The 19635-nt window shown below is 43.5% G+C and overlaps 1 protein-coding gene and 1 long non-coding RNA gene across 3 annotated transcripts in view; one reads left to right on the forward strand and one right to left on the reverse strand.

Annotated features, from left to right (window-relative positions):
- The window catches only part of ramp1 (receptor activity modifying protein 1), a 70700-nt gene that overhangs the window by 8398 nt on the left and 42667 nt on the right, over positions 1–19635 (forward strand). The window lies entirely within an intron of this gene.
- Positions 2650–3354, reverse strand: LOC308409718. The gene is made up of 3 exons (XR_013974055.1): positions 3218–3354; positions 2974–3144; positions 2650–2894 (listed from the first exon to the last, which is right to left on the reverse strand). It is a non-coding gene; the product is annotated as an uncharacterized lncRNA (long non-coding RNA).

The raw sequence follows: 19635 nt of genomic DNA on the forward strand, positions 1-19635 counted from the left end.
GAAAAAGGCGCACGGATGGAGCTTGGACGCCGTGCCGGAGCGCTGGGATAACACCGCCCCCACCCCGATGTCAGATGCATCCACCTCGAGAATAAACGGTCTCCCGGGGTCGGGGTGAACCAAAACCGGCGCCGAGGTAAACAGTGCCTTTAACTTGGTAAACGCTGCTCCGGCCTCCTGGCTCCAAATAAAAGGGAGCTTCGGTGACGTCAGCCGGGTCAGCGGCGCTGCTACCTGGCTGTAGTTCCTGACGAAGCGCCGGTAGAAGTTTGCGAAGCCCAAGAAGCGCTGCAGATGCCGCCGGGACGCAGGTACGGGCCACTGCACGACTGCCGTAACCTTAGCCGGGTCAGTCTTCACCTGCCCCCCCGCGAGGACGTAGCCCAGGAAGGAGACGGAAGGTGAGTGGAACACGCATTTCTCCGCCTTGACGTACAATTTGTTTTCCAGCAACCGCTGCAGCACGGCTCTGACGTGCGCCCGATGTTCCACCACGTCTTTGGAAAAAATCAGAATATCGTCGAGATAAACGAAGACGAAGCGGTCCAGGAAATCTCGCAGGACATCGTTCACCAGGTTTTGAAAGACCGCCGGGGCGTTTGTGAGACCGAAGGGCATCACTAAATATTCGAAGTGCCCCAAGTGAGTGTTAAAAGCGGTTTTCCACTCGTCGCCCTCCCTGATTCTGACGAGGTGATATGCATTCCTGAGGTCTAACTTGGTAAAAATGGTGGCACCGTGAAGCGGCTCAAAGGCGGAACTGATCAGCGGCAATGGGTATTTGTTTTTTACTGTTATGTCATTAAGCCTCCTGTAATCAATACAGGGACGGAGCGAGCCGTCCTTCTTACCGACAAAGAAGAATCCGGCCCCGACAGGCGAAGAGGAGGGTCTGATGATGCCGGCCGCCAGGGAGTCCTTTATGTACTTTTCCATGGCTGCCTTCTCAGGATGAGACAGATTGTAAAGGCGGCTCGTGGGTAGGGGGGAGCCCGGTAACAACGTAATGGAACAGTCATATGGCCTGTGCGGGGGCAGTGCTTGGGCTTTGTCCTTGTTAAACACCTCCCTCAAATCGTGGTACACTGACGGTACGACAGAAAGGTCCACGGCAGCACTCGCGTCACGTGCGGGCTCGGCAACGGCTGACGGCGGGGCTGAGACGAGACAATTGGCATGGCAAAATGGGCTCCAACTTATTACTTTTTGCCCAGTCCAATCCAGATGTGGGTTATGTAGCTTTAGCCAGGTGAAACCAAGGACGATGGGGATGCTGGAGGAATGGAACGTCAGGAAGGGGAGCCTTTCCCTATGGTTGCCTGAGGCGACTACAGTAACAGGAGCGGTACGGTGAGTGATGTGGGAGAAAACTTGGTTATCCAGTGCTTTAACTGGGAGGCTAGACTCCAACTCGAACAGGGGAATATTCAGTTGCTTGGCTAGTTTCATATCAATGAGACTCTGCTCAGCGCCCGAATCGATTAACGCCCGGGACGTGTGGGTTGCGGAGCCGAGCAAGAGCGTAACCGGCAACAGGAAGCGGGGCTTAGAATCACTATAGGTACCGCCCACCCGTATCCCCGGACTTACCGGCGGGCGTCCCCTTTTCCCTTCTCCGGACAGGCGGCAATGAAATGCTCCGCGGAACCGCAGTAAAAACACGAACGAGCGCGGCGACGTCTCTCTCTCTCTTGCGGAGACAACCGGGATCGCCCGAGCTGCATGGGTTCTGGTTCCGGGTCAGCCCTCTCCCCAGCGACTGGGGCTGATGGCTGAACCGGAAGCGGCGACGGGGGAATGTAAACAGGTGACGCACGCCGCACTGGCCGACGGGTACTGGAGTTCCTCTCCCGCTCTCGCTCCCGCAGTCTGTTGTCAATGCGAAGCGAGAGCGTGGCTAACTCCTCGAAGGTAACCGGTTCGTCACGGGACGCTAGCTGATCCTTCATGTCCTCGTTAAGCGACTGCGAGTAGACTCCCTGAAGGGCTTTATCGGGCCAGCCGACTGCCGCTGCGGCGGTGCGGAAGTCGATCAAGTAGTCCGCGATGCTACGGCGGCCCTGGCGGAGATTTAACAGCCGGCGAACCGCACTGCCCACCGAGACGGGGTGGGCAAAAGTCCTTTTGAATTCGCCGAGAAAAGCATCGTAGCTACAGGACGGCAACGGGTGTGTGCTCAGGTAAGCCTCGGCCCAATTCAGGGCTCGGTCGCGCAGTTTCCCGATTATATAAGAAACTCGAACCGTGTCCGAAACGAAAGAGCGGGGCGAACGTCCGAACGCCAGCTCGCACTGTAACAGAAAACCGCTACAGGCCCCTGGGTCACCCGCATACGGCTCCGGCTCCGGGGAGGCCGCGTCGCGAAACAGGTGACCCCGCTGGGGCTCGGGATCCGCCGCGGGCTGAGGCAACGGCGCGGTCGGGGCGGGCAGCGCTGAGCTACCGGCGGCGGGTTCCGACTCCGCCGAGGGTTGAAGGGACTGAATGTCGGATTGCATTTTAGCCTGCTCGTCTGTGAGTGTGTGCACTTGAGCCAGTAGGTACTGCAGCGTCTGTTCGTGGCTACCGATAATAGCCCCCTGCTTACTGATCGCTACGCGGGCTGGGTCCGCTGTGTCCATATAACTGGCCTGAGTATACTGTCACGGCTCAACGGCACGAGGGAACAGGGATGGACACAGGCGCAGAAACCAACCCGGAAGCGAGGTGACAGAAAACAAATGATTTATTTCCGCCCACAGGTAAACAAAGGTGAAACACAAAGCGACGCCACCACACTAGTGGCGCGTAGGATTCGTCGGTGATAATGAGGGCGACCTAGACACCTCTAGGAGACGGCTGAACAGCGGGGACAGCGGGGAGGTAGAAACAGGACTAGGTAGGGGCCGGGGGCACTGGAACAAGAGGAGATCACGATCAGAGGGATCCAGCAGACAACCAATAATCCTCCGCAGTTGAATTGAATTGCCTTACTTGGTTTCAGATGGAGGGGACAGGTGGAGCGGAAAACCCGGAAGCGGTCGAGGCGTGGGGAGGCAGGCAGGTGAGCGGTGGGCCGGCAGGCCACGTTGTGTAAGCAGCTGGCGGCCCAGGTCCAGGAGGACGGGAGCGAGGGGAACAAGATCTCCACTCCGGGTGCTATCGCTGAGGACAAGAAAAGACAGGTCAGTCATCACACGGCGTTAAGACAAGGTTTAGGATGCTCCACTGAACTAACATGGGAATAGCAGATACTCAGGCGATGAGTGGTTGAGAGCGCAGGTCTGATATACCGCTGGCACGATTGCTCACAGGTGGTCAGCCAGGGAGGGGCAACCGGACTCCGCCTAAAGGAGGAGGAGCCGCTGTCTGAGACCTGCAGGTGCCCAACCAGACCATGACAAATGATAATATTTCTGTCAGGTTTTCGCCTCGCTCCTCAGCTGAGCTATCAAATATCTGGATAGATTGTGCAAAAGCTTTTCTGTCTCAGTTCTGCTTGGACAGGGTGCGTATTTCTAATATGAAGGACTCAAGGGAGCATTTTTAAGAAGCTTCATAGAGCAGCAGATAGCGGGGGAGGCGAGCAAGAGCTCGAATCGCTTTAACGAGACAGAAAGAGATAAGCGAGGTAGGTGTGGCCCGGCTGTGAAAGTTTTAATTGCGCTGATTTAGAATTGTGTCTGTTTTGTAAAGTGTGCGTTTGGTGTGTGTCTGTGTGCATCCTGTGCAACAAGCCCGCCCACTGGACCTCAGCTAATTAGATAGATGGTGAATGAGCCAAAGACAGCCAACAAAAGTAGCCATGCCCTGTTTGATGGAGCTGTTTTTCATACGGTTATCTAATAATCATGCGTAATACTAGATAACTTCCCTCGTGCACTTCTTCATCTGTGTGAGTTCATCTCCTTCTGCGGCTTCTCTATTTATAAGGAAAGTTAAGATATCCTCTTTCTGATTAAATAACTCTGCCTCACGCTTCAGTGGGATGTCTTCAAGCGAGCAAAGCTCACAATTAGGGCTGGGCCATATCATACTGTTCACGGTAATACCGGTATAATGTTCGGCAACGACAAGAAAATGAAATATCGCGATAGAATATGGGTAAAACGCGCATGCACAGTGCCTTTGTTTTCATATGCACATGGTGGAAAAAGCATGGCGGTGACGCAGAATGAGAAGGACGAAAGCGGATCGTTGAATGAAAAAGATGAACCAGAATTGGTTTGTAAAAATGTTGCAACTTCAGTTTTGTGGAACTGGTTTAGCTTTCGTCCGTCAGATACAAAACAAAGCACTATTTTTGGTAGAGCATACTAGCAGGCCGTCGTTATTACCGTGTTTTTTGGAAAAATCGTCAGTGCCCCTTATAATCCCGTGTGCCTTATGTATGAATTCTGGTTGTGTTTACTGACCTCGAAACGATTTTATGTACACGGCGCTGGAAAATCTGTCAAATGTTTTAGTATGACTTTGCTAAGCTACGAAGCCGCACCGCTTGATGGATTGTCGGAGCATTACGGCTATCGTAGGCAGGAGCCTCGCGGAGTGATACGTACTGTGCTTCAACATAATATTACCGTATTGTGTGTGTATAACCTCTTTTTAAGTTTTGTGGATATTATACATGGTTATGCTGAGGATATGTCGGCCACTTTCCACTGGAAATGCCTTTTGGTTAAACTGTCAGCAAGGAATTTGCATTTGCACTGTTACATTTTTATATAACTTTAATGCACATAAAAAACAGCTGCTTGTTTAAGTGAAAATACATTGATGGGTTTTCTTTGCACTAATAAAGTTGTGGAGTTGTAAAGTGTTTTGTCTAGTGTCAATTATATCGTCAGTTATATCATTATCGCAAATTTTCAAATGTATATCGTGATAAATATTTTTGGTCATATCGCCCTGCTCTACTCACAATGGGAAACACAGATAATAGCCCAAGGCCCCTCTTATGCACTCCATATGAGTGTTTCCAGTATTTAGCTTTTCAAATCTCCTTGTAGTACAGAAAGCTGCAGCAAAAGCAGTTTACTGTACCAGAGTCAATATGTGCTAACCCATGGAAGGCCTATTTTTAACTTTTCTTTCGAGAGCCCATTTAACACTCGTTTGAGAGGATTAGTGAGCCTAAAGGCTCTGCCATAATTGGCGAGCAGTAGGAACAGATCCGTGTTTGCCTACAGTTTTTACGAGAGGGGATCTGAAGAGGTGCAAAGTGTCAAGGATCACTAACGATCAGATCTTCTTAATTAGCTATAGGATCGGTGGTTATGCAAGAGAGCAGCCATCTTTCTGGTCGGGGGTGCTTTTCTAATGAATAGGCTGCCTGTTTGTGTGTATGTGAGCGAGCATTCACAGTCCATTTAATTCAGTTGTTGAACCCACTCTCCAAACCGAATGCTGGTATCGATTCTGTTTTGCATTTCCATAAAGCTGGCCGATGACACGCAGTGATGAATGATTTTTGAAAGTTCAGGTGTTGGCATTTCTGTCTGATTATTCTTTTGCTATAGCAAAATATAGCTGAGGTCAGAACTCTAGAAGGTAAAAGAAGGCCAATTTCAACAGTACGTGTCAGTTTTTCTACATGATAAAAAAAATGCTGCTGTGGTAAATAAATGAAATCTGTCAGAATGAAGAAATTAATGGGTAGAATTACAGGAAAGGTTCTGGCAGCTAATTGGCCAGATTTCTCTATATCCTGTACCGTTGACCCATTGTGGGAAAAAAAGGAGACTTTTCTGTCATTTAACTATTTATCTGTTACTTTCGTGTAGTATGAATGGCCATAGAGAAGATCTTAATCAGTAGAAGAAGATGTAAAACATATAAAAATACCTTTAAATCCCCAAATCTATGTCCGCCTTCACATTTTCCAAAACCATCCAGTGGGCTGGACTGGAGTCTTTGCAATCACCCGTTGTGAGGGATAAATGAGTATTCACTGAGCAGTTGCAAAAAGCTGAGGGGGTTGATGGTCAAAGCTCCAGATGGGTCGATAAGTGACCCACCTTTCACTAGGGAAAACATGTTGCCCTACTGGCTGTCAAAAACCTTGCAATTGTTTTGGTTACTATTTCTGTGGTCGCCAACTGAGTGGAAGTGAGGACTGTACCAACCGTGGAAATCTGTTAGCAACCAAAGGAGGTTTTTGGTGCACCACTTTCTCTGCAGTCGACCTCCAGGAGCCACTGCAGGCTAGCCTGAGAATACACATTTAGTTTGTGTCGTTATCCAATACAGTGGACAAACTTTGGGCAACGTGTGCAGGACATCATGAATCATGTGCATGTCAGTGCGTGTGTAGAAATCGCTGTGGTCAGGAAAAATATGCTGTTGTGAGCTCTTGGCAGACAACATTATTATATCATATTATCCACAAATAATGTGGTTTTAGCTGGTTTATTAGACAACAATGAGGTTTCTGTACATCTGACACAAATCAACATCCGCATTCATTTAGAGTTAGATGTCTGCAAATTATTATAAAATGAACATATTTATAATTTCAAGCCAATTTTAGTCAACATTTATTCATTACTGTTGAAAAGTGAACAAGAAGAGTTTTTGGAGCATTGCATTAGATTACTTTGATTTCTCAAACTAACATTTATATTTTTAATCAAGTTTCATTTACAAGGCTTAATTGCATTTGGTGTTGTAGACTAAAATCTGTGTTGAGAAGCGTCATAGGGGTTTGAGTGTGTCGCTGACAGACGATCCATTATGAAAAAGAATCAGAAAGTGTGAACATAACTCCTCTTCCTCTTCTAGTCCTCGAACTAAGAAACAGAGAGCAGGTTTCACTGCCCATTTGTCTGGCCCAACACTCTCATATATTACATTTAACCTCACAGAGCAGTGACATAGTAAGCCTGTCGCAGCGGCTCACTCAGCCAGTGAATCAGGCTGCAGCTTTCTTTTGAAGATTTTTTTCCCTCTGCGGCATTTCTGCTTCACATGACGATACGTCAAAGTGGTCGTGTGCAGGATCCAAGCCCACGGCATCAAGCGCCTGAGACGTAGCAGTCATGTAATGCCACCAACAAGCCTGAAAGCTATTTCTCCAAACATTTATCCTACCAGGCTGGTCAAATAGTAACACATTGGTATTTATAGTAATGACCTGAGGTAGAAGTGGCTGAGTGATGGGACACGCAGTGCATGCTTTTTGTGCTCAGGAGCTCTCTTACAGGAAAACTGCTGAGCTGCTGGCACATTTTATGGTTTCTGGGGTTAAGAAGCTCTACTAAAATCTTCTGCTGGACTTCACTCACACAGAATGATCTTTTACCATGGAGTCCAACTTTGTTTGACAGTCCTCTGACTCTTTCTGTGGTCTATGTTGAAATACACGTTTGATTTGGACATTCTTGTGTGACCAGAATGAATCACAACAACTTTAATTATCCGCTTAAATTTCCCAATACACAGTGCTTTTGTTTATCCCAGCATTCATGTGAGGCTGAAGACAATTCCATCGGCAAATAAGCAAACTTGAACTCACAAAGCTGAGACGGTGGACATGAGAAAATCGTGTCTATGCACTTTAGTCTGTCAGTTTGGACAGCTGTAAAAAAAACATCTGTAGGATCTTAAAATTGTTCAATACAGGACAGATGTGCTTGAACACTACAAGCACCTCTGGTAGCTGTGAAGCTTTTTCTGAGGCTCCAGATCACTGACAGATGGCTCATCAGATACAGAACCAGTCAGAGACACGCTGCTCGGTCCTTCCTGAATGATCCTACGACCCCCTGATCTAAATCCATAACTCTTTTGTCTTATCACTGCTGAGGATTAGTTTGCTGCTAATGTTACAACTTTATCTCACATGGCAGAGTACATATAGAACTTACTTTCAGTATTTTCTTATTTTCAGTCCAGATAATGTTTTTATTTTTAATAAGGGTGCTATATAAAACTGTTTTATCAAACGTCAGAGTTTTCAGTAGTTCATGAACAATAGGATCCAGTCAGTGCTGCGTGCCTGTGATGATGGTATTAGGAACATCATAATGAGCCAAAAGCAGAAATAAAAAACATCTGAAAGCAAGAGTTTAGGGCAGCCTGAAGACGGCTTACTATTATTGAAAGTTTTTCCCCCTGGGATTAATAATTTATTCTAATTCTAATTCTTACTGACTCTCAGGGAAACTCGCACATGTAGTGGATTTATTTGAAACTTTACCCATTTTTAATATGAGCTATTAAATGTGAATACATTTAACTGTGTGTTCACTCACTGACCACTGATCGAATTAGCCAATCACATGGCAGCAACCCAGTTCCTTTCGTCATGTAGACGTGGTCAAGACTAACAGAGCATCTGAATAAATAAACAAAGGTGATTTAAGTGACTTTGAACTGGATGGCTGTTAGTCCCAGACTAACTGGTCTATTTTAAAAGCTGGGATTTTCCCACACAGCCATCTGTAGCGTTTACAGAGGATCATCCATGAAAGACAAGATATCCAGTGAGTGGCATTTCTGTGGGTGAAAATATCCTGTTGATGCCAGAAGTTGGAGGAGAAAAGCCAGACAGCTCCGGGCTGATAGGAGGGCAACAGTAACGCTCTGAACACACAACCTGGCAAACCTTGAAGCAGATGAGCTAGAGCAGCAGAAGACCAGACTGGATGTGGATGTGCCACTGACATCGAAATCATGTCATGTCAGTAAAGACCAAAGATAATAAGGAAAAAACATAATCTCCTTTACTTTCTAAGAAATGATTTTTGAAAACACAGTACACTGATCTGTGTCAGTGAAATGCATATTTTGCCTAGCTAGCTAGCTCCTGTGTTCACTGAGATATTCAACATCTCTTTATCTCAGTCGGTGATCCCCACATGCTTCAAAGAGTCCATCATTGTTCCTGTCCCGAAGAAACCCCACCCTGCTTCTCTCAATGACTATCGCCCTGTAGCCCTCACCTCAGTAGTGATGAAGTGCTTTGAACGCCTGGTCAAAGACTTCATCATTTCTTCACTACCAGACACACTGGACCCACTACAGTTCGCTTACCGTCCAAATCGTTCCACAGACGATGCCATCTCTCATCTCCTCCACACATCACTCACTCACTTGGACACTAGAAGGGGGAATTATGTTAAAATGCTCTTCATAGACTACAGCTCTGCATTTAACACCATAATTCCCTCCACACTCACCACCAAGCTGGAGCATCTGGGACTCAGCTCATCTATGTGTCAGTGGATCTCCAACTTCCTAACTGGCAGACCACAGGCAGTAAGGATGGGCGGACATGTCTCAGCCTCCACCACTCTCAGCACTGGAGCCCCCCAGGGGTGTGTTCTGAGCCCCCTGCTGTACTCTTTGTACACATATGACTGTGTGGCCACTACCAGCTCCACCACCATCATCAAGTTTGCTGACGACACCGTCGTGGTGGGCCTGATCTCTGATAACAACGAGACGGCCTACCTGAAGGAGATTAGGAATCTGGAGAACTGGTGCCAGAGGAACAACCTCCTTCTAAACGTCAGTAAGACAAAGGAGCTGATAGTGGACTTCAGCACTAAGCAGGAGAGGAACTACCAGACCCCCGTCATCAACGAGTGCCCAGTGGAGAGAGTGGACAGCTTCAAATACCTCGGAGTTCACATCACGCAGGACCTGTCATGGTCCTGTCACATCAACACCGTGGTGAAAAAGGCCCGACAGCGTCTCTACCACCTCAGACGCTTGAGAGACTTCCAACTGCCCTCCAAGGTGCTCAGGAACTTTTACTCCTGCACCATAGAGAGCATCCTGGCGGGAAACATCTTAACCTGGTTCGGGAACAGCACCATGCAGGACAGACGAGCTCTACAGAGGGTTGTGCGGTCAGCTGAGCGCACCATCCGCTCCGAGCTCCCTGACCTGCACTCAATCTACAGCAGGCGGTGCTGGACTAAGGCCAGGAAGATCGTGAAGGACCTCAGCCATCCCAACAACAGACTGTTCTCTCTGTTGAGGTCAGGAAAGCGATTCCGCTCCCTGAAGACCAACACAGAGAGACTGAGGAGGAGCTTCTTCCCGCAGGCGATACGGTCTCTCAATCACACCACCACACAGTACTGACCCACACATATGGTTCTTACACACACACTGGACATTCTGGACTTTGTTTTTGCACAACACTGGTCACTATATTCTTCATTTCCAGTTAATACTTGTACAGCTGCTGTTATTGTGTATATATTTATTTATATTTATATTTCTTCATACATTCTTATATAGTTCTATATTGTGTATTTTGTTGTACAGTTATTTTATTTTCAACTTTAATTTATATATTTTATCTTATTCTTCCCAGTTAAATTTACCCTTCATTCTAATTTGTGTTGTACAGTTATTTCATTTTTAACCTTAATTTATATTTTATTCCTTCCTAGTTAAATTTACCCTTTTTAATTTTTCATATTTATTTCCTATCTTATTCATAGCCTTTTCCTTTTTTGTTTTCTTTAGGTCACGAGCAGTTGTCCAAGCATTTCACTACATATCGTACTGTGTATGACTGTGTACGTGACAAATAAAATTTGAATTTGAATTTGATACTTTTTTTAAGTAATGTGATGTGAAGTAATGTGGTAATCTTGATGCTGTATGTTTATTGCATTTATATTTTGTACATTTTTACAGTGCAGGTGCACATACAGGTATAGAAAAGGTGGGTTTGCATTTGCTGAGAAGAGCTTTGCTGGCCAGTCTTCCTCCACCTTAATAGGCTTTAAATAATACATGTAGCATTTCGGGGTGAGGATTTCTGGTGGCGTTTGGTTTCCGCTCAGATCGTTTGATCTGTGACCTTTAATTCCTCAGTTCTGTTTGTGACAATGGCTTCAGATTTCCCAGCCTTGCAGTGTTGCAGTTAACGCTGCGGATTCGATTTTTACAGCCATTTCATCCATGAAAATCCTCTCTCATAGGTCAAAATGTAAAATAACCCACGTTAGAAATTTACGTCGGGTTTTCCGTAAAGGTTGCAACTGGGAAAAAAAACTCTATTAAGGTTGAATTACACGCTGGAGCTCAAATGAATCGCCTTCCATGAGCCCTTTTTTAAACTGTTTCCCTCTTTAGTGTTTGTGATGCATAACTCACCGATTTACTGAAGGGGATTTAATGTCAAATTGAGCGAGTCAGGGCAGAAAATCCCAAATTGGACCAAATGAGAGCAACGTGTTTTGCACATTTTGGAATTTGGACATGTAATTGCAGCTAATTTGCCTGTCATGCAATGGAATTAAACATGAAAGTAAATCAAGATGCAGAAATATCCTTACGCCACTGTAACGGTTACACAGTGTTGAAATGAATATTGATTATATATGGGAGACATTTATGCTTTACTTCACACAAGACCACATCAACCAGCTATAGTAATAAAAAGCCAAATCCAGAGGGTGTAAATTTCTTCTCTGTGAGTGATCAAGTCAAGGCAGATCTAAGCCGCAGTTTCAATAAAACCAGCATCCCTTCGGACGAGGTGAGATGAGTTTAATCTCACGCCACGCTGTAGCTCTGCGGCTGCTGGTAAATCTGGACAAATAGCCCGCTGCTCCACAGTGATCACCTGATTTAACAGCTCATCTGTTCTGCGATCCCCCTGCTTCATATATCATTTTTACTTCAGGTAACAGAGGTACAACATCATCCTTCACCTTTAGTTTATTAGAGTCATTCAGAGTTTTCCATATGGAAATGAGCTTAATTAATAAAAGCACTCACCCCATCCTCTTAGTGATTTTAGAGAAAGGTTCTCACAAAACTGTAAACAAAAATATCAATAAAGCTAATTTCTTTTTATATAATGAGACTTAAAAACAAAATTAGACGATGTTTACTCATCCTCTAAAGCAATCAGTCCTAGGTGTTCTGCAGTGAGATGAATGAAAAATGGCAGAGAGAATTGAATGTGCACATTTCACACAATAAATACAGTGAAGCACAAACTAACGGTGCTTTTCTCTCTCAGGTAAAACTCCACCAAAGATGCTGGAACTGGTTTCACACCTTGCTTTTTTGTTTGTTTCTTTGTGAAAGACATACACAGAGACATGCATACATAGCTCAGCTTTTGTTTGGCATAATTTTGTACTTCTGGGGAACATGAAAGTGATTGCTTTGACATTAATCATGAAGACATGAGTGCAACAACACACCCACTGCTGTGAAAATGGAGAACATCTTTGGATAAATCCAACACCGGGGAAAAAATAGCATTAAGATACGATGCAATTTTTCACCGCAGGGGGAAAAATGCATGAAGCTGTCTTCTTTCTTACCTCTCCACATTTGTCTGTTGTATAGTTGTTCATGACGGGTGTGTGTGCACTTATGGATTTGTGTGCGTGTTTGTTTACGCCTGTCTTGGATATACATCTGCGCATTTGCAAAGCAGCAACCCAGTTTTAACTGTTATGCCTCAGCAGCTAATGAGCATCACTCAGGCGCCGCTAGTAAACGAAGCGTGTCCGAGTGTGCATGCGTGTCTTTGTGTGTCTGCGGTTGTGTTGTGTTGTCTTGCAACATGGAGCCAGTATTTCAGCACCTTGGTATGAGCTGCAGTAGGTGCCACATGCACACACGTGTTAGCTCATGCTGTCATGCTTGACACCCACAAACCCACAAAACTCAAAAGGATCAGCGTCCACCTCGCGTACGTGTGAACACGTTCGTGTATTAGACTAGAATAGAATAGTCCTTTAATTGTCCCACAAGGGGAAATTTGGGTGTAACAGCAGCAAGAAAGACACATATACAAACAAACAGTACACAAGACAAAGAACAGAAACATACACAATTTTTACATATTTACCCATGCTCTCCCTTATAACAGAGCAGCGCCCTGAAGCAAAACACTCAGTGCTCAGTTGTGTTAATGTGCCAACAGGTCGTTGTGCAGCTACAGCGTATTTAAGGAAGTAACATGAGTGGGATAAAGAAACTATACCAGTCTCGTGGCTTTGGAGAAAATCAGTGAGCTGTCAGCTTTAACAGCCTTTGAATGCTTATAAGTACAATGAAGATATTAAAAACGAGTTCTCCCCCTTAAAAACAGGAAATGCTTATGTTATGATGTGTTTCCTACTACCTCAGAGAGAGAGCCGTATGTTGACTGGAATTATATTACCATGTGCCAAGTGATAGATGCTGCTGGTGGAACTGGATGTGTCTTCCCATTAAACTATAAACATTAAGACTCTCGGGAAGCGTGTGTAAGTTATTCTCATAAAAATTTACACCGATCATAAAATATTTTAAAGTACTGCACCTCTCAAATTTATTCAGCGCCAACATCCTGACATAAACTGTTACATGGTGCAACAACATGAATACATTCATAAGTGTGGAATCGAACGGCGGCGTGCAAACACACATTATACGGTACATATCCTATCAGACAAAAGTAAGATAAGATAAGATAAGATAAGATAGAACTTTATTAATCCCTCGGGTGTGTTCCTCTGGGAAATTCGACTTCCAAAAAAAGCACAGCAACGACCGAAGTAGCTCTGCCTGAGACCGTTGCACATATCCAAAAGGAAATAATGCCAGTTTCCTGCTTATGGTTTAGATGTTAACACTTAACAAAAGTACAGCGCTGCGCAGACGCCCGTCATTTCTTTAAACTTTGCTGGGAAAATGGGAAATGGGTAGAAGCGATTTACTGAAACGTGCATGGAAATACAGTTTACAAGTTACAATTTTAAGGAGCTTGAACGTGAATATTTGCTACGACCGCCTTCATTCTTCAGCACAGCCTGAACTCTCTTTGGCAGCTTTCTCATAATTTCTCTAAGTATTCTTCAGGAATAATTCTCCAGGCTTTTTCAAGGACACTCAGAGCTCGTCCTTGGATTTTAGCTGCCTTTTGTTCCGTTTTCTGCCACTGATCACTTGCAAGGACATGACTGAAAACAAGGTAAAAAGCAGCTAATGTCCAAAGAAGACCTTCAGAAAGCCTGAGAGTTGTTGCTCGAGAATATATAGTTTTTAAATTAGAAGAAAGTCTGGCTCCTTGGAAACAAACTAGAAAGAAATGATGGGTGGCTCAAGATTTTTGCACAGTTTCATACTGTATTTTCAGTTCTTGATGCATTTCATCAAAGACTTTTGCGTTAACTCAGTAGAAACTTAAACAAATGTGTTACAACAGAATAACTTATTTGTGACTGGATGTCATTAAGTGGCCATTGCGTAAAATTAGGCTCTTCTCTCTGCTGTTGTTTTTCCTCAGTTAATGTTTCACCAAAGATTTCCTAATAGACTACTGATACCTTAGAGCAGCTTCACTGAACCACCTATACGTTTAATCTGTCGCTGTGCAGAAAAGGATCTTTGCATGCTCTGCGTAAACACAGGAACAATCAAATTAATGAAATTAAGGAAAGCTAGCATGCACACACTTTACCACCAAAGCTCTCATCTTAATTTTAGATGATTAGTTTTGTGAAGTGAGTCTGCTGACACTTAATGCTCAATATGCTTCCTGTTCTGGATGCACTGTATGTATATGGATGAAATTTGATCCCAGGCTTTTGCATTAACTTAATATTAAACTGGTAATAGGTATTCCTGTTACCGCTTATTTGTGACTGGATCGAATGTCTCATATACACCCTCTTTTTTTTCTTTTACCGTTCGTTGATAGTGTTAGAACAGAAAGAGTAAGCTTTGTATTTATAATGCGAGCTCTGAACTCGTGTCAGCTTTGCTTCGTTCTTTAGTTTGACCAAACGGCTTCCTTGGCCTTGTGCTCAGCTGCATTGGTGCTGTTTGGTGCCACATCGTCAGCTATTTGACTCTGAATTTAATATTTAACTCACCTAAGTTTGGTAGAATTTCCTGAAGTGTGTTTTTAAGAAGACTACAGCTCTCAGTGTCTGCAGTGTAGGTGGCAGGTAAAGTGATGAGAGCAAATTGTAAATTGGTCCAGTGTAATAAAAACTGAGGTGAAGGTCGTGTTACGAAGACTTCAACCATATGGTTTGCAACAGCAGTTGTCTTATCACAGACTTTTATTACTCTGCTTTATAAATCATTAGATTAAAAGCTCACAGAGGCCACAAATTATAAGAACACTTACTTGTTTTTTTTTTTAGTAAGCAAAGGTTAAGAGTTAAGTCTTTCTTATCACAACAGTGTCCAGCTGAACACTGAAACAGTTGGAGCTAATGTTTCCTCCTGGCAATAAACAAAATAGAAATAAAGAAATAAAATGTACCAAGTACTTCTGCTCTCCAAAAAAATATTTACAAATGTATGTGAACCTTTTATGAGTCATTATTAAGTGATGATTAAAATAATTCACTGGGCATTGCTTCTGACTGTTTTATTGGAAAGACTACATTCAAACAGCACTAACAGTATTCTCTTGATTTTTAACTAAGAGTAATTAAATCTCACTACCCATATGGAAAAGATACATATAAATCTTATAAAGTTTGTATCTATCTTGTGTGAAACTTGTATGAAAAGCATACAAGAGTTAAAACTGTCACGGTCTGGCTGGCAGATCGTGGGGAGATGGGGAAATAGGACCCAAACGCTGGACTTAATGGAATGAACAGTGGATTTATTTACAGTGAGGTAATGGTACACCACACATTGAATCTCCAAAAGTGCTCCCTCGACTCCCGTGACGTGTCTTCTCCCAAGTGCTGGTATCCCGTGCTCTCTGCCCCTGTGCCTTCACACACCCCGTGTGTCTTGCAGTCCTGTGTTCCGCTGTCCTCCTGGGGAAAAACACAGACACAGCCGTTATGGCACCAACTCCGGCAGGCATACACTTTAACAACACTAGAAACACTGACATGGAGTCTAACTCAACGATCCTGCGCCGGAGGAAGCTCCATCGCTCTGTTAAGTAGCTCCCCTGACGATCCTGATCAGAAGCAGGTGTGTGGTAAGCTAGGCGTGACCGGCAGCTGGCAGGGCCACACCCATCAGGCCTGCAGGTGGCTGTCCTTCATCCTCCAGCCTCACACACATACACACACCAGCATTGAACACAAGAACACAGTGCAGCAAACATACATCCAATACACTAATAACAATAAAGGTCCACACTGTTCACGAACCCCGAGTCCCCGGAACCGGGTCCGTGACAAAAACAGATATAAGATCCCTTGAAAAATTATATAAATGAAACTTGTATGTTTTGGATACTTACTAAAACAATCTATGACAGTAATGAGAAAGTGGCCCCTTTCATGAGTAAATCATGTAAGTTTTTACTATTTCTTTTCCATATGGGTAGCTTTGCTTACTTTGGTATTATACATTATATCCATGAAAACCTTGAACAAAATTTTTATGGTCCCCACAAACAGGATGAATGCTTTAAGGGGAATAAAACGTTTGATTACACAGCACATGGACATTCAACAGTTAACAGTTAAAAACCATTAAATCCTGTTTTTCATTATTATTTTTTACTTTTTGCTCACAGTGAAAGCATTTTTCATTTTACAGATTTTTTCTTCACATCGCAGCAGGAGTTTTTGTATTTGATAGCTCTGCATATTAATCTATGGAGAGTCCAGACTATCAGCTCTTCCTGCAGGGAGTTCATTTTTCAGAATTTGAAAATAAAGTGCGAGGATATTATTTTCCCTCGTTTACTGTCCTTTGGTGGTACTAAACCAGAGCTCAGGTAATAAAAACAGGGGGAAACCCAAGAGCTACATCTGAGACTTTACAAGCCTCAGTTATCATTTTAAATGTTAAAGTTCGTGACAGCACAATAAGAAGAAGACAGTCGGGGAACGTCAGTGAGTTCCTCTTGACCTCTGACTCATAAATAGCTCCACATAACATTTCAGGTTTTGTGTGTCAGATTTTTAAATCAGTCTTAAAAATCTTATATTGGTTGGGCCCTTGAAACTCTAAAATTTAAGCCAGTGTACTTTTTCACATCACTTTATAACATTAACGTGAAATGTTCTTGCAATTTTTTTCTACATGAAGGATTCAAATTGTGAGCGAGCGTATTTAGACTGAAACTCTTTTCCAAACCTGTTCAGTTTGTTTCCTTGCAGTAAAACCTAAGTGAGAAATCAAAGCTCCCAAGCACAGCATGAACATGGCTTCATGGTTGACAAACCTGATATTTACTCTACTGCAACCACTCGAGACCCCTAATCCAGACATTTTTCAGTTGCTACGTCAGCAGGTGCAGCAAGTGTATGAGAGCTCAGGGATAACGCTGATATTAAATCTTCAAATAGCAACATTTTCAAGTTATTACAGCTGATGTTAGTCTCCTATCTGGCATTTAAAAATGTGCCAGTAATGGCTTAACTATGTTTGGAAAAGTCTTCTCCCAGATGGAGAGATGTTTCCCTACAGACTGACTGAAAAACATCATCCGTATTTATCTCTTGCTGTGTTCAGATATACCAGTCAGTGCAAGTCAACTGGAACTATTAAAAGTTTAATAAAGCACATCACAAGCATGTAATCTGAAGCCTGTCATCCCTGCACGAACAGATTACAGGTGTAATCTGAGCATCTCATAAATTTTGAAGTCAACCCTTGCAGGTGGATGATAGATGCAAGGAGGGGGAGAACATTTAATGTTGGAAAAAGGAGAAAACAGACTAAGAATTTGACATCAGCTGTAAAATAAAGTCCCACTCAAAGAGCCATCGGGCAGCAGGATAGAGTTACTGTAGGTTATACATGACAGCACTTTACTTGAGCCGTTATACATTATGCAGAAGAGCCCTGGACTCTGCAGCATAGAGGAGTATCATATTAGTTCAATGAAATTACAGCTTCTATAAATCCAATAATCAGCTTTCGCTCTGTCTGTGAAACAGACTCGGCCACATGCTTGAGCAGACACGCCGGTGTTTTTACAGCCATCCTTCATATCACAAAGACAACTTGTTACATTTTTTATTATTTTTTCACTGAAACTGTGGAAACACATCATTTCCACTGAAAAAGAAAGAGATCTCAGCTGTTTGTAGGAGCAGCAGTGGCCTTCACTGGTTCTGCTGCGGGCAGAACAGCAGAACTGGCTTAGTATCAGCTCTCTGATGGGGTTACAGAAGAGGAAAAATACAACAACTCTGCAATGTTTTATTTAACTTTACATATTTTGCTTTGAATATTTTGGCTAAACCCTGCTGCCTGTACTTTATTAAAGGAAAGCAAATTTGCGATTCCAGCCAGATGAAGCAACAGCAACAAGCATGCGCAAAAATAAAAATAAAGAAGCAGTTTAGACATACTCGTAGTCATATGATAGATATTATTAAGGGCATAAATAAATGACAATACCATCATGCAATTACCAGAAACAAGACTGTCAAACAAATCCTGTCTCTATAGACAAACTGACAACTGAGAATAAAACCACATTTCACTCACTGTGTACAAATATTACTGCGTACTTTTTCAATGGATTTGCTAAAGATCTCCAAAAACTCATCTATAAGCAAACACAAGACTGTACTCGTTCACATAAAGGTTGTTTATAGTGCAGTCTGGAAGAGTCTCTGCACGTCTGCAGTGACGCAGATGCTCAAAAATGGCAAAAGTGATGCAGCGGTGCCATCGATGAAGCCAGACCCTACATCACGCTTCATTTATTACCTCAACAAATCCTTTCCCTACAACATGTATAATCTGAAGTCTGAAATCTTATTTATGATGTCAGTTTTGTAAATGATTGCGTTCAGTGTAGGAAAAATGCAGCAGTGTTATTGTATTTATTTCATTTGTTATTTATTGTCTACTTGGTATCATATGAGGGCGGAGTTGATTGGCCAACATTTCTACACGGTTACAATTATATTTCCACCTGTTGCTTTGGCATGTTCTTGACAGCGTTTGACTTTGTTTTTTGTTTTTCCATGTGGACGAGATTTTTGTTTTTTTTAAACGAAAATGGAAAATCTCAGCTTACAAAAATACCCTTGTACGTGTGGACGTAGCCTTATTCTTCCTTTTTGGTGTCGTCATAAAAACAGTTGGAAATGTAGCTCCCAAATCAGCGGGTGATGTAGTAGTGGCAACGTCCATCTTCTTGTTACAGTTTAGGAACTTGCAACACTGTAGCTATGTTTGATTTGGATCACTTGATGGGATCACCAGTGCATTCAGACAGGGATTAATTAATGCAGAGAGCATCATGTTTTTACTAAGCTGGGGTAAAAATAATCCATAGGCTGAAATGCTTTAACTTCACACTTGTTCCCCAAATACTAACCACAACAATGCGTGCCAAAACATCACTTTCATACGGTGGCCCTGAGAGGCCAAATGGACTGCAACTTAAGAAACCACCAGCAATAAGAAAAACGCTGCAAAAGCACACAAAACACAGCAGAAATAGGAAAAATGACAACGGAAATGGGAAAAAACAGATTTCCAAAAGCACAAGGGAAGTGTTTCTGGGGAGACAATAACCCGACGGACCAGTTGCAGGAAACCAAAACATGCTATGTGTGTTTTATCATGATTCATATAATACTGATGATGGATTTTTAGGCTAATAGTTAGGCTAACACACTTACCTCTCATCTTTTCTTTCGTTCAAGATCCTCCACTTCGTCTAAGTGTCTCCCAGCGCAATTCTTAGCATATTTTGGTTCCTGCAACTGGTCCATCGGGTTATTATCTCCC

Source organism: Rhamphochromis sp. 'chilingali', assembly GCF_963969265.1.
Source record: "Rhamphochromis sp. 'chilingali' genome assembly, chromosome: 14".
Taxonomy (NCBI): domain Eukaryota; kingdom Metazoa; phylum Chordata; class Actinopteri; order Cichliformes; family Cichlidae; genus Rhamphochromis; species Rhamphochromis sp. 'chilingali'.